Here is a 15,728-nt window from a genome sequence, read left to right as displayed (position 1 = left end):
TGCAGAAACCGAAAACAGCTCACCCTCAGTCGCAGAAGTGTGGGCAGGGCTTTCCTCCACGCCCTTGATCTCCACTAAAACTCCCACGACGCACGGTGTTGCTGGCACACACACCTGGTCAGTCGCGCTCTCGAAGTCCTGCTCCCTGTAGGTGAAAAGCTCGGGCTCTGCGGCTGCGGTGGGCTCTGGCTCCGTGTGGCATGATGGCGGCTGGCTGGTCTCTGGGTCGGGAGTGGGGCTGGAGATATCCTCTTCGGCGGTGCAGATGGTCCATGAAGATCCATTTTTCTCCAGCACCCACTCCACGAAAGCAGCGAAATCCTTTCGGGGACCATTCGCTGGTAGGTGTGCCTTACACCGCTCGCTCAGGCCGGTGTAGTAGAAATTTGAGAGCGAGCGGTCAGGGAAGTCGGTAAGGCACGCCAGATCTAGAAAGTCCCTGGTATGGTCCTCCAGCGAACGGTCCAGTTGCTCCAGGCATAGGAGTCGGACTGCTGGAATCGCCATTCCGGGAGAGGGAGGAAAACAAAAACCAAAAAGAAAGAAAAATGCCGCCAACTAAACTGTTTGGGTCCATGATTCTGTTACAGTTGGGTGTTTGCTTGCCTAGAAATAAAGCGCTCGAGGAGGGTCTTGATCAAATGAGGAGTTTACTGAACATCGAAGGAGATAACAGACAATCTACAATACATTAACATGTGTTGTTAACACTGAACAGACAGGGTATTTGAGTACACAGGAGGTAATGAGGGAACTGGAGACAGGTGGGGATCAATCAATTAACTAAACAAGAACAGGAAAAAGACCAAATAAGGAAACAGACAGTCCATGAACGTAACAGTCTTGTGTCCCACAAAAGAAAATTCATGAATTTGGAATGACATGAAGGTGAGTAAATGATGACATAATTATTTTTCGTGAACAATTCCATTAAGGAAAATTAGATCTTGTAGACTGACTTCATACAGAGTGAAGTTAATCTATAAAATTAAACTGTCTACACCATCATACCATCACATTTTGAATGTTAGGAATCTTCTTTTTACATATATATTTTTTTGCACATCCCTTTCCGACTACACACTACCCCTTCATCAACTACTGAATCCTTAGAAACATGGGTGTGCCTGTACAACACACACACACACACACACACACACACACACACACACACACACACACACACACACACAATGTTGCCTGATGGAGAATCTTGGCCCAACATGTTCGTCTCACTTCCATTAGTATTTATAGATCAAACTTTGCTTAGCTGTGGGTTCATTGCCTGGCTAAAGTCTGAGATACTGCTCAAATATGGTTGCATTTTAACCATAGAGCTCTGCAGGCTCTCTAAGCATCTCACCGGTCCCATTAGACCAGAATGTCTCTCATAGGACCAAGGACCGTCATTGAGGAGTATGGCTGTAGCCATGGTCACAAGGATGGTCATAGTTACGTGTTTTCCCCCTGATGTCATTGTGACCTGAGTCAAAGGCTATTTCAGCAAACCGGTGGTCAGAGTTTATATGGTAATGCATGTAGCGGAAGTCTAAGTAATGGATAAAGTGAGAGTAAGATGGATACAACAGTTTGGAGAGAATCAATGGTCTATGAAAGTTTGGAGAGTGTGGGTTATGATTGTGGAATGTGAACATGTGGAGGGTAGGAAGGAAAAATCCCAAATGAGGTCTCTTTTAAACCTTAATTGTTTCTCTCAGACAACGAGATTAAATGGAGTGTAAATCGAAACTTGTTTGTTCTCAGATTCTCAGAAAAAGAACCTAGTTGCAAAGCCAAACATCTCGAAGTGGGTGGATCTTTGTAAAAGACACTGAATTGGTAGGTTTTTGTTAAACGTAAGCCAAAATCATCACAATTAAAAGAGCCAAAGACTTAAACTACTTCAGTCTGTGTGCATTGAATTTATTTAATACACAAGTTTCACAATTTGAGTTGGATTACTGAATAAATGAACTTTTTCACAACATTATAATTTATTGAGATGCACCTGTTAAGCTGTTTTTAGACTAACAAGAAAGCTTTGTGCCCTGGAACATACAGGATGTTTTTATAATACAATGACCTCTTATATGTAAAAAGATCAAGTGAATTCTGATTTCTCAGTTCATGATTTAAATTAATCTTTCAAACAGACTCACAAACTCCGGCTTGAGCTACCATTTGAATTCTCCATTAAATGAACTGGTCAATGCACCTTTACCTTAATACAGATTAGGCTGCACTTTCTTTCTGTACAATCAAAAAAGCAAAAATAAAAGATCTTTTCTTTATCAGTATACTTCCTATAACTTACTATAAGCCTAAAAAGTTTGGGAACCCTTGATACCAGCTAATATATCAGATACAGACAACTTATGGGTGTCTTTTCTATCGCGTTCCAGAAGCTAAGTGATTTTTCAGTGGGGTTGATGGAGGTTTTTTGAGCCTCAGGCTGGTGACGTCAGTGAGTGAGTCACTGTCTGACAGCTCAAGGTAATATAGAGACGTCTATAAGATAAAATTCTACAGGTAATAGTCATGGAACACTTGTCTGTCTGACCCAACATATTCCCTCAGGTGAAAGACCACAGCGCACAGATTAGATCTTGCTGAAAGACGTCATGCGTTGAAATACAACCTAACCGGTCTATGCAACCATCTTCATTTCCAGTAAAATACAGAAGCTGTAATGACTTTATATCGAGTCCAAACCAAAGTAAGGATTCTTTCTTTTTTTAGAAATGTATATAGATACTTTAACAGAATAGATACTGGGAATAACTCATTCACTTCATCATAAAACATATGTTTGTTTTCCTTTGATAACAGTAATCTTTGGGGCGTTCCTGTAAAGGATGCAAAAAAGTATCTTGCTGAGTTCAGTAATTATCTGGCTGTACCATGCAGATGCTTCAATGTGCGTGAATAAATCATGCCATAAAAGGGAGATCCCTGCTCAATTATAGCCTTACATCCACCACACTGGGCTCCGACCTCTACCAGCCTGCCAGCGCTGGGCGTTTACTCACAAGTGAATTCAGTTGTGTATGCGCCTGTGATATCTGGCTGTTTCTTCAACTTCAGGCACATTTATGTTCCAACTGATTCAGTAAAACTTTATTTTATATCTCTAGAAAGATGGCATTAAAACATTCACATAATTGTCATGTCATTTCCGCCACAACTTACAATTTTGTCACCATTAAAGTGCTTAACTATTAACATTTTTATAAAATTAGGTCAACATTTCCACATAAATAAACACACATACACCCACACACACACACAAATAAAAAAGTCCAAAATGCAATTTACATCATCATAAAATAACACCATTATATGCCAAACAGTATATTCATTGTAAAAATAAATAATTAAATACATCATTATATAATAATCACAAAAAAGTCACAAAGTTAAATGAACAGAATGTTTTTGTGCCAACATTTATTGGTAATTAGACGTTTTTGAAAGAGCTCTTCTTTTCTCCTGTTACGTGGCACTCTGAATTTCTCTCTTTCTTTCTGCACACTTTTTCTTACTGCTGTCAGCATGATGTTATTGTTATACTGGACGGTTTAGTATTTCAAGGTCACAGAGTCATTTTTGGTGAGAGCCAGTTTTCCATGGGAACATACACACAATCAAATGTGCATTAGTTTTGCAGGGCAACTGACACAGTCAGATTAACATAGCATAGATCAGGATTTATCCATGTTTTTTCAACCAAGGTCTCCTTTCATAATGTCAGACTATTTATTAATCCCCTCACCTTCATAAAGCATTGTGAATTACATAACCGTACAAGTCTTCATTGTCTTTGCAGAATTAGAATTGGGATAGAGTTTTGTATTGCGTCTTAACTTTTTTGTTTTTACAAAATGCTGTGATTTATGGTGAGCTAATTGGTTTGGTTGAAGGTTTAAAATCCATATGGAGACCATTAATGAGAACACTACACTATACCATACAAAACGGTTAGATTTTTTTATGTTTTTGAAAGAAGCCCTTTTATGCTCACCAAGGTAAAGCAAAAACAGTAGTACTGTGAAATTTACCATTTAAATTTACAGTTGTATTTACTGTGTTATATTTAGTATATTTTAGTTTAATAAATTTGGAATTTGTGATGCATTTCTATTTGTCTGATTAACAGTGCATTCAATAGAACACCATTTATTTGAAATAGAAATCTTCTGTAACATTATAAATGCATTTACTGTCACTTTTTTTATCAATTTAATACATCCTTGCTGAATAAAGTAAGCCTTTCCAAAAGGCACTACTTAACTACTGGAACAATAAAGATCACTGTTGCACTCTACATACCACAATTTTGTGATTTTTGTTTTCAATTCAGACACTTTCTGCTGACCCTTTGCCTTTTTAAGGACGGGATTTTTTTAGGGCTCCACAGACATATTAGTCATTACAGACACATTACAACTCAGACTCGACACTTATCTCAAGCACATACCATGCTGACTGCAAACGGCAGTAAAGCTTTCTCTTTTGAATGTTTATCTCCATTCAGAGGGCCTCTCTCGTAAACAAATCTCTCTGCTCACCTCTCTCCCCCTGAGCGCTTGTGACATAACTGCACATTTCACCCTCCAAGCACATCTGGATTTCTGCTCTGCTCCAAAATGTCTGTGTCACCCCTCAAAGCTGCTTAAACCAAACTGTTTAAATCAGTGAATAGCATTAGAAATGAAAAACACTGGACGACTCAATGCCAGTGTGCTTACGTGCAAAATTTCAGATTCAATATGGTCCAGTCTCACGGGAACAGTGCATAATAGGTTTCATTTGTGGACTACGTCAACTGACCCAAATAAGTCTTAACATTTCTTGAGGGGGTAGTGTGAGCATGCAGACTTGGCCAAAGAGGTCAGTTTAGGTTGGGGAGTGTTTCGCTGTGAGATAAACCAGAGTAGAGCAAGGCTATAGATAAGGACAGCTCAGGAGTCAACTGGACTGATTTAACGTTTAGGGTTATCCTACCTCAGTCTGTTGACCTGACCCTTGTGTTGTTTAGGAAGGAAACAGCAAAGCAGACTGTAGAATTAACATGATTTATGTCCCCAGACAAAATACCTTCAACTTAATGTCTATATGATGACAATGTACTGGGCCATTGGAATGCAATACTATCAAGTATCATACCTTTCAAATGTAAAGCTGTGTGAAAAAGCAATTAATTGTTCTAAAACACTAAATCATTATTTTAAATAAATAAATAATGCTTTAAAGCATAATAAATATGTAATTACAAATTTATTTAAATGCATTACAAAAGTTTCAACATTAATTACAATAAAATATATTTAGGTTACTATGAATGCTTGCATAAGAATGCTACATTAGATAGTACACTTTAACTGTATTTCAAAGACAATAGAAGTAATTATGAAATTACTTGTGCTTAAGTCTTAAAAAAACAATTAAATGTCCATAAACTTTCACAATGATCATTGTGATTATTGGACTCCTGATTTAAAAATTATTGGATTCCATTATTAAATGTTTTTCCTCAGCTTTTCTTTTTACATCAGAAAAGAAAGAAAAAAATACTGCTGTTCTCTGAATTTCAGTATTATGACATTAAGAGTTCATTAAATACACCAGACTGGGGAAAATAAGCTGAATTTGGAATGACTTAGCCTACACATGATAAGCTGCATTTTTACTTACCTACAGTGACCTTTCACCTTTTATCCCATCTGAAGAAGTGTTCAATCCAACATGCTTGGGGCTACATGCTCCTTTTTTCACTTTGATGCAAAAATGTAATTTGTAAGAGAATAGAGAGCTGTGCTATGCTGGGGTCTCAGTAAAGAAACTGTGCTGTTCTTTCAGAAGGACTGACATCCGTTTATTTAACTGCACCACATATGTTAGCCAATAAGAGGCCACTGTCCAATCTTTGATGACTTTAAGCCACAGGCTGCATTGCCTCAATAAGAAAACATGGTATAGCCCCCTCAGAGTAGAAGCCAGGATCCTATATTAAAGTCTTATTCTCTTTTAGAACCAAATTTAACATGAAAAAAGAAGGAAAAAAGAAAATAGTGGAAACAGTGAAAGAGAAAATATACAGCAACCTAAGGAAAGCCCTGGGCAGTATGCATCTCTCTCTCTCTCTCCACTGCACACTCTAGTCACATCTGTTTAGAGTTTTATTTATTTAAGTTGTCAGTCAGTTATGGTAATATGTTTATAAAATACCAAACAAATGAGGACACAAAAGGCATGATATCTTAGTAGAGCACAGTTATTCATATGGGATGAGATACAGATGTTTTAAACTTGATTTCTTTTTTACTAATTGCTCAAATGTCCAGGAAAACAGCACTGGTCCTAAAACAGAGCCTTGAGGAACATCATACTCTACTGTTGCATTTTCTGACATTTCATTGGTAATAAATAAAAGTTTAGTTTTAAAGTACCAGTGAATCACTAAACCCCACAATGTAAATGTTTAACAGAAACCTGAAATTAAAGGGGTCATATGATGCGATTTCAAATTTTCCTTTCTCTTTAGAGTGTTTTAAGTCTTTGGTGCATGAAGAAGATCTGTAAAATTGCAAAAACTAAAGTCTTAAATACAAAAAGATTTTTGGTAGCACTTTATTTTACAGTCCTGTTCCTCATGTACATACTATGTACTTATTCAAGTAATTACAATAACTATGTAATAACTAGGTACTAACCCTGAACCTACCCCTAAACCTAACCCTACCCCATGTAGTTACCTTGTGTTACCAGAACTTTTTTAAGCCCCTTTCACACTGCACGTCGGACCCGGCATATTGCCGGAACATTGCCGGGTCGCCTTCTGTGTGAAAGCAACCACGTCCCAGGATTGTTTCCGGCATTGAACCCGGGTCGGTGACCTAGTAACATTGCCGGGTTCAACCCGGGACAAGCGCTGTGTGAACAAAAACCAGATCTAATGTCGTGTCGAAGTGATGAGGCACATTATCGCGCAACTCTTTTACCAGCTGTTTTAAAGGAAGATCAACGTTCGCGACGAAAAAAATATGTGTAAACTGTAATGAAGCAGAGATCAGTTTGTTCCTCACTTTCCGCGCTGACGCCGAGGTCGTTCGCTTGCTTCAGTGAAAGTATAACGTGCCTAGCGTTTTCTACTCGTACATTACACGTCACGCCCTCATGTCACGTGTCTTTACGGGATCTTTACGGGTTGTGTGTGAAAACACACACATATCCCGGGTAATCACTGGCAGTGTGAAAGTGCAAAATCTAGCGACCCTGGAACAATTGCCGGAACACTTTACCCGTGTATTTGCTGGAATGGCAGTGTGAAAGGGGCTTTAGATAAATACACTGTAAGGACACTATAAGTACATGTTAGTACACGTACTGTAAAATAAAGTGCAACCAGATTTTCTTTATAAAAGTTAAGAGTCAACAATGCCCTCCTAAAACGGCTCATTCTAACATGTCCCCACATGTCTACATCACGATGTGGGAAGATATCCATAATGCCACCAAAATGTTCACTTTTATTCTTGCTGTTGCCACCACGCCATGTTGTGGAGATGCTGTGTGTTTCGTTGTAAAAGCGAAACTACTCTATTTGACCTTCCAAAATAAGACACAACTACAAATCAGTGGTTAAGTTGTATTTACAGCACTGTTCCAGAATAGTTCAACCCAAATATTCAGATGTGTTCAGTGCATTTTACGGAGGATGAGGATTGTTTCCTGAACCAATACAATGCTTCTGTCCACAAAGGCTGTTTCTATAAAGTATGGCAATTCAAACTTTGCAAGGACAGTCTCATGCTTCTGACTCACAGCCTGTAAGTATGTTTACATATTTAAAGAATTTGCCACTGATTATTCAAATGCGAGTTTTGAGCAGTTTAGAGTAGCACTTGTACTTTTAATTGTTCAGATTTCAGCTGCTCAGTGGTTCCTGCTCTTCTGAAAGTTCTGTATTTTCTACTTACATTATTAAACTAACCTACTATACCAGTCCAGTTGATCTCTGAGATCCATATTATTGGGAAAAGGGAGAGATGTCTGGCTCCAGGAGAGAGAGTGAGAGAGAGGTCTGGCCGCTCTCTTTGCCAAATGTTCTTATGATGAGAAAACCATTCTCACATCCCCCATCATCTGTTAAACCCACTTGCATAGGCATATACTGGTATAATACACATACAGTGGCCCCCAAAATATTTTAATACTTTTAGACAGTATACCTAAGTCATGCTTAATGTATGAAACTCATGGTGTAACACAAAATATCAAACAAAGTAGCATTAACAAACAAATAGTGTTAGGGCTTTGCTGTTGATTGTAGGTGCTTCTGCCATAATTTTATACAATGCCTGTACATTTTTCAGTGTTCAGTATTGTAGTTTCAGTATGATCATTAGATCAATCAGGCACTGTTTTTAGCACTGGGCATAATAAGGAGTGTTGAAACTGGTAAATTGTTAGTAATGGAACATTTTGGTTTCCTCTAAGTAAACAAAGTTTCCCAGAGTTAGACACATGGTTTTGATGTTAGTCTATGCTACATGCTTCAGCAAATAACACACGTAGGCCATGCCCTGTGGTGTGTGAGATGCAAGGATGGGGTAATGTCAAAATCTAAGGCCAGAGATTCTTTCTTTCATTTTCAAGATTTTCATTAATTAAAATAAAGCTGAAAAACCAAAATAGAAATAATAAATTACATTTCTTAAAAAAATAAAGAAAAGACAAAAATTACAAATGCTGGCTCGGCAGTTAACTAAAATCACTTTAAGTTAAATAACTGAAAATAAATGAAACTGAAATTAAAAACATATGAAAACTTAACTGGAACAGTCCAACTGCATTAAGTGTACTGTATTTCAGAGTGCTTCCCAGAAAAAATTACTAAAAAAAACTAAAATTAAAAAGTAGACTGAAAATACAATAAACTATGGAAATCAACTATAAATAAAAACAATAGTATTCATAAATTATACTCAAATAAAACTGCTCTTAAAAGCACCAATTTTTCCACCACAGTCCCTAGTGGGACAGTTGGACAACTCTGTTTGTCTGTTGGCATGTATTAAATCTAACGGGAACTAGACAACTGGAAAAAGTACAAAATTTCTTGTGCAACTCGAAAATACAAGCTTAGTAACAAAGCTGAGATAGTGGAAAGAGAAGGAGAAAGTACTACAGAAACGGTGGCAGGAGTTGAAATGGAAGGAAGTTAATAAAGAGTGAATGAAAGAGTGGGAAGTGACTGAACAAAAGAAAAGAAAAGAAAAGAAAAGAAAAGAAAAGAAAAGAAAAGAAAAGAAAAGAAAAGAAAAGAAAAGAAAAGAAAAAGGAAAGACACTGCTATATGATAGGACTCTACTCTGACCCAATTTTAGAGCTCATATGAAGTTGGACTCGAGCAGTAATTAGAATCATTATGAAATACAATCACATATCCTTCATAAAGATAAAATGCTCCCATTTTCCTCCATCTGCGAGGTGAATGGGGGCAGATCATCTTTCATAGACAGACCCTGAGATGATGTAAACTGTAGAAAGTTGGACCCTGTCCTTTCTGTGGTCATGGAGGAATATTTCTACCAATTGCTAGAGGGACGTGACAACAAAGCCAGGACTATCACACTGACATGAACATAAACACACACACACATAATCAGAACAAGGTGTTTGTGTTGGCCCTTGGCAATAAGAGAGAGCCAAGCTTGAAAACTCAGATTTATAATAAAGCCCCCTCCTCCTCCTCCTCCTTACACTTCTTTCTCAAACTCTCTCTCTTTCTCTGCTCCACATCTGTTTCTGGCCCCTCAGATCAGACCCAGGAGACAACGATATATAGGTCAGCATGCACAGCTGAAACTATGACCACACTCACTTATTATCTGATATTAAACATGCATGGCATCAAGCAGAGAGTTACGAAATACACTGTAGTCAATCTTCATCATGGGATGACATGTCTTTAGATGTTTAGTGAGCTCATGCTGGACTACTGCTAAGAGGAAAAAAACTGCACTTTCAAATAGGTTAGACTGACCTCTGCTGGCTAATCTGATGAAGCACATAAAATCACAAAAGGGGATATTCTCTGCACATTAAAGGGATAGTTAACCACAAAATGTAAATGTTATGTTTATCTTCTTACCCCCAGGGCATCCAAGATGTAGGTGACTTTGTTTCTTCAGTAAACCCAAACTGAGATTGTTAAGTCAAACCGTTGCAGTCTATAAGTCTCTCCTTTTTCTTCTTCTTGCTTTAAGACAGACTTAACTGCATTACCACCACCTACATTTACATTTACATTTAATCACTTAGCAGACGCTTTTATCCAAAGCGACTTACAAATGAGAACAATAGAAGCAGTCAGGTCAACAAGAGAACAACAACAGTATACAAGTGCCATGACAAGTCTCAGTTAGTCTAGTATAAGAACGCATAGGTAGGTTTTTTTTTTTTTTTTTTTTTTAAATTAAAAGACAAGAAAGGGAAAAGTGCTAGTGTTAGTTGGTTAAGTGCAGGCGAAAAAGATGAGTCTTTAGCTGTTTCTTGAAAATGAGTAAAGACTCAGCTGTACGAATTGAGATTGGGAGGTCATTCCACCAGCTGGGCACAGTCCAGGAAAAGGTCCTTGAGAGTGGTCCTTTGGGATGGTACCACAAGGCGTCGATCACTTGCAGAGCGCAAACTTCTGGAGGGCACATAAGATTTAACCAATGAGTTTAGGTAAGTTGGTGCCGTGCCAGTGGTCGTCTTGTAGGCTAGCATCAGTACCTTGAATTTGATGCGAGCAGCTACTGGTAGCCAGTGTAACCTGATGAGGAGCGGAGTAACGTGAGCTTTTTTTGGCTCATTGAAGACAACCCTCGCTGCTGCATTCTGGATCAATTGCAGAGGCTTGACAGTACATGCAGGAAGGCCCGCCAGGAGAGCATTACAATAGTCCAGTCTGGAGAGAACAAGAGCTTGGACAAGAAGTTGGGTTGCTTGCTCTGACAGGAAGGGTCTAATCTTCCTAATGTTGTATAAGGCAAACCTGCAGGACCAGGTAGTTGTAGCAATGTGGTCTGTGAAGCTTAACTGATGATCCATCACAACTCCTAGGTTTCTAGCTGTCCTCGAAGGAGTAATGGTTGATGAGCCCAGCTGTATAGAGAAGTTGTGATGAAGCAATGGGTTAACTGCAATCACCAGGAGTTCTGTCTTCGTAAGGTTAAGCTGAAGGTGATGGTCATTCATCCAGCTAGAGATGTCACTCAGACAGGCTGAAATGCGAGCAGCTACCGTCGGGTCATCTGGTTGGAATGAGAGGTAGAGTTGGGTGTCATCAGCGTAGCAGTGATAAGAAAAGCCATGCTTCTGAATGACAGATCCTAATGATGTCATGTAGATTGTGAAGAGAAGTGGTCCAAGTACTGAGCCTTGAGGAACCCCAGTAGCAAGGTGGTGTGACTTTGAAACATCACCCCTCCAAGACACACTGAAGGATCTGTCAGAGAGGTAGGACTTAACCCACAGGAGTGCTGTTCCAGAGATGCCCATCTTTCTAAGGGTGGACAGGAGAATCTGGGGATTAACAGTGTCAAAAGCAGCAGAAAGGTCCAGTAAGATAAGTACCAAGGATTTTGAAGCTGCTCTTGCTAGTCGCAGGGCTTCAGTAACCGAGAGCAGAGCAGTCTCAGTTGAGTGGCCACTTTTGAAGCCAGATTGGTTGCTGTCCAGGAGGTTGTTCTGTACAAGGAACATAGAAAACTGGTTGAACACCGCTCGCTCAAGTGTCTTTGCAATGAATGGAAGAAGGGATACCGGTCTGTAGTTTTCAAGAAGCGCTGGATTTAGAGATGGTTTCTTGAGCAGTGGGCTTACCCGAGCCTGCTTGAATGCTGAGGGAAATGTTCCAGAGTGAAGAGAGGAGTTGATAACGTGAGTAAGCGAAGGTATGACTGAAGAAGAGATCGCTTGAAGGAGGTGAGTGGGGATCGGATCAAGTGGACAAGTAGTAGGATGATTGGACAGGAGAAGTTTGGAAACGTCCATCTCTGAGAGTGGGGAGAAGGAGGAGAAAGAGTGTGCATCGGTCATTGTGAAGTTGTCCTCAGTCTGCGGTGTGGTGAATTGGCCGCTGATGGATCTCGTCTTATTTGTGAAGAAAACTGCAAAGTCGTCCGCTGTAAGAGTCGATGGAGGAGGTGGTGGCGGCGGATTAAGAAGAGAAGAGAAAGTCTTGAAGAGTGTCCGAGCGTCACAACAGCTGTTAATTTTGTTGTGGTAGTAGGATGTTTTAGCCGTGAAGACATTTGCAGAGAAGGAAGAGAGGAGAGACTGATACACACTGAGGTCTGTAGAGTTTCTTGATTTCTGCCATTTCCTCTCTGCAGCCCTGAGTTTAGAGCGATGTTCACGGAGAACCTCAGACAGCCAGGGGGCAGATGGGGCAGTGCGTGCTGGTCTAGACAACAGTGGGCAAAAGTTGTCCAAGCAAGATGTTAAAGTGGAGCAAAGAGTGTCCGTAGCGCTGTTCGTGTCCAGAGCAGAGAACTGAGAGAGTGCAGGAAGCGAGGATGAAACCACAGAAGATAGGAGAGATGGAGAGAGTGAGCGTAGGTTCCGTCGAAAGGTGACCTGCGTTGGAGTGTGAGGCACTTCAGGAGTAAGTGCTAGGTTAGCAGTAATGAGGAAGTGGTCTGAGGTGTGCAGTGGAGCAACTGAAGAGTTGTCCACAGAGCAACAGCGCGTGTAGATGAAGTCCAGTTGGTTGCCTGATTTGTGAGTCGCTGTAGTAGACACTAGCTTGAGATCAAATGAGGCGAGCAGAGTTTTGAAGTCAGCAGCCTGGGGTTTATCTAGGTGGATGTTGAAGTCACCAAGCAGTACCAGAGGAGTACCATCTTCAGGAAAGTTTGATAGCAGCACATCCAACTCCTCCAAGAAGTTTCCCAATTGACCTGGGGGACGATAAATGACCACAAAATGGATTTTAACAGGGTGGGTTACAGTAATGGCATGTGATTCAAATGAACCAGTACCTGTAGGTGATGGCTGAAGATCAAATTTCCATTCTTTTGATATAAGGAGACCTGTGCCTCCACCCCTCCCAGTGGTACGAGGAGTGTGGGAACAAGTGAAATTAGTGGAGAGGGCTGCAGGGGTGGCAGTATCTTCAGGTTTGATCCAAGTCTCTGTCAGTGCCATGAGGTTGAGACCGGAATGAGTAGCAAGAGAAGAAATGAAGTCTGCTTTGTTAACTGCAGACTGGCAGTTCCAGAGACCAACTGGAATAGAGAGCGTAGTAGTAGAGGTCAGAGGGACAGGCCGTAGGTTTACCTACTGGCAGTTCCAGAGACCAACTGGAATAGAGAGCGTAGTAGTAGAGGTCAGAGGGACAGGCCGTAGGTTTACCTATCTCCCAAGTGGACCATTGACACTCCTAACTGAGATTTTAGGTAGAGTGTCAATGGTCCTCTTGAGAGATAGGTGGCAGTAATGCACGTTTAAGTCTGCGATCTGTCTTAAAATAAAAAGAAGAAAAAGGAGAGACTGTTGCTGAGAAGTGAGAACATGCTCAGGAGAGTTCTAACAGTTCGGACATTGCTTAAATCAGAGGTAAAAAAAAAACCTATATAAATACTGTTCCGTTTCTTGCACAGACCGATCATTTTGTGTCTTTACACATCAATGTATCTTCAAGAGCCACAGGGTATAATTAGTTTTTGTGTGTGTGTGTTTTTGTTTGTTTTATTGTATGTTTTAGCCATGATTCCCATACACTTACATTATAAGAGTAACAGACTGCAACGGTTTGAGCTAAAAATCTCAGTTTGTGTTCTACTGAAGAAACAAAGTCACCTACATCTTAGATGAGGATAAATATCAAATTTTCATTTTTGGGTGAACTATCCCTTTAACACATAGGCTAACTGAGAATAAAGTGAAACTTGTAGGTTTAGTTAGATTAAATGATTGAGATTAAATTATATTATTTATTAAAAGTGCATTCAGAAATTCTTATTTCGGAATCATTTAGACTGCTGTCTATCTATGGGGACCAGCATAAAAGTCTCTTGAGATTTATGTAAATAACAGTGATACTAGTGAGTTTTATTAGAGAGTGTCTACACGACAATTAATGCACTTACCCAGGGGCACCGCTACGGTTACTAGGCCCCCTGAACAGCAAGTTGAATGAATTTATTGATAAGAACCGTTGCAGAAGAAGCATCAAAGAGAGCAAACAAATCCAAACTTAAAGGTTCCTTTGCATCTCAAGACTCAATTCTTGGATATTTCTCTTTGGCAAGCCGTTCAAAGTCTTCAGCACTGTCCAGAGACACCAGTCAATCCTAGGAAATGATCATAACAGTTAAAATGCTCATAATTCCAAAAGTCCTTCAGTTCCACCGAGCTGCTTGTAAAAGTGGAACATCTTTGATCAAGTAAATACTCTACTTTTTACATTACAAGTTTATCTTTGATGTACACAGAAGTTCTCTGGCTTTCTCCACATTCTCCCAGTCACTCGGAACCGTCTTGTCTGTTCACTGTCAGTAAGGAGTCTGCCTCTTTCTGGTAACCTGGATCAACGTCATACATGTACATTGACATTACTGCACTTCCTCAAACACAAAGACATGCTCACACTCCACTGCCATTAGATTGGCAAATAAGGGTCATGTTTGACTTGGTATGGTATTACTATTATGTTAACTGCCATTCTGCATTGTAAATGTAAGCATAAATAAGTGACATTTTTAAAGATAAAATGAGCATTGTTCTTGAACAGTGAACAGTGACATACAGGAAACATTAACAAGATGAGGTTGTTAGAATCACATGCATTGCATTTTATTTAAAAGATGTATGGAAGAACTTATGGATTTTTTGCAGGTTCAGATAACGTATAAGGGTCATACAGAACACAATCTATTTCTATTCCAATGCACTACTTTCCATTGTTTGTCTGTGAACACACCCTAGACTGATGTGTATGATAGATGTGTATTGTGGGTAGAGACGACTCCTGTCTGGATAATTAAGAATTAACTTAAAACGCTGTTGTAAAATATATTCACTTGCTTAGTTCTGTATTCGTTTTCGCAGTCCTTGCTTGTATCTCAGAGTGCATGTGTATTTGTTCTTTACCTCAGTATCTTTGTTTACTTTGTTCCTCATCTTGATGAAGGCATGTAATTCAGCATCTGATTCCCCCTCAGTAGTGGAGATGGAGGTTTGAGTACTGCTCCAGGTCCTCCCCTTCTTCTCAGGTCCAGATCTGCTGTCCTGCAGCTCATGAGCCACGGCTGTCTCTCTGCCACTGGATGTACTGGACCTCGTGGAGGCAACGCTGTATTGAGAGACTTATTATCAGTATTTCGATTTTAGACCAGGGTTGGCGAAATCCGGTCCTGGAGAGCGAAGCCCTGCAGCGATGAGCTCTAGCTCTTTAATAAAAACTCACCTGCCTGTAGCTTCTGGTAACCCTTCAGACCTTGCTTGTTCAGGTGTGTTTGATTAGGGTTAAACCAAAACTCTGCAGTTCTCTAGAACCAATGTTTAGTACCCCTGCTTTTGACTATTAATATATATATATATATATATATATATATATATATATATATATATATATATCCTCAGTATGAATAGGACAGCAGCCAGAATAAAAGGCATCCATTAAAAGCAACAAATGGAGATGGAGGTTTTCCCTTAAAATGAGCTAAAATTCA

This window comes from Carassius carassius, chromosome 19 (assembly GCF_963082965.1).
Source record: "Carassius carassius chromosome 19, fCarCar2.1, whole genome shotgun sequence".
NCBI classification, from domain to species: Eukaryota; Metazoa; Chordata; class Actinopteri; order Cypriniformes; family Cyprinidae; genus Carassius; species Carassius carassius.
This window is presented reverse-complemented; position numbering follows the sequence as displayed.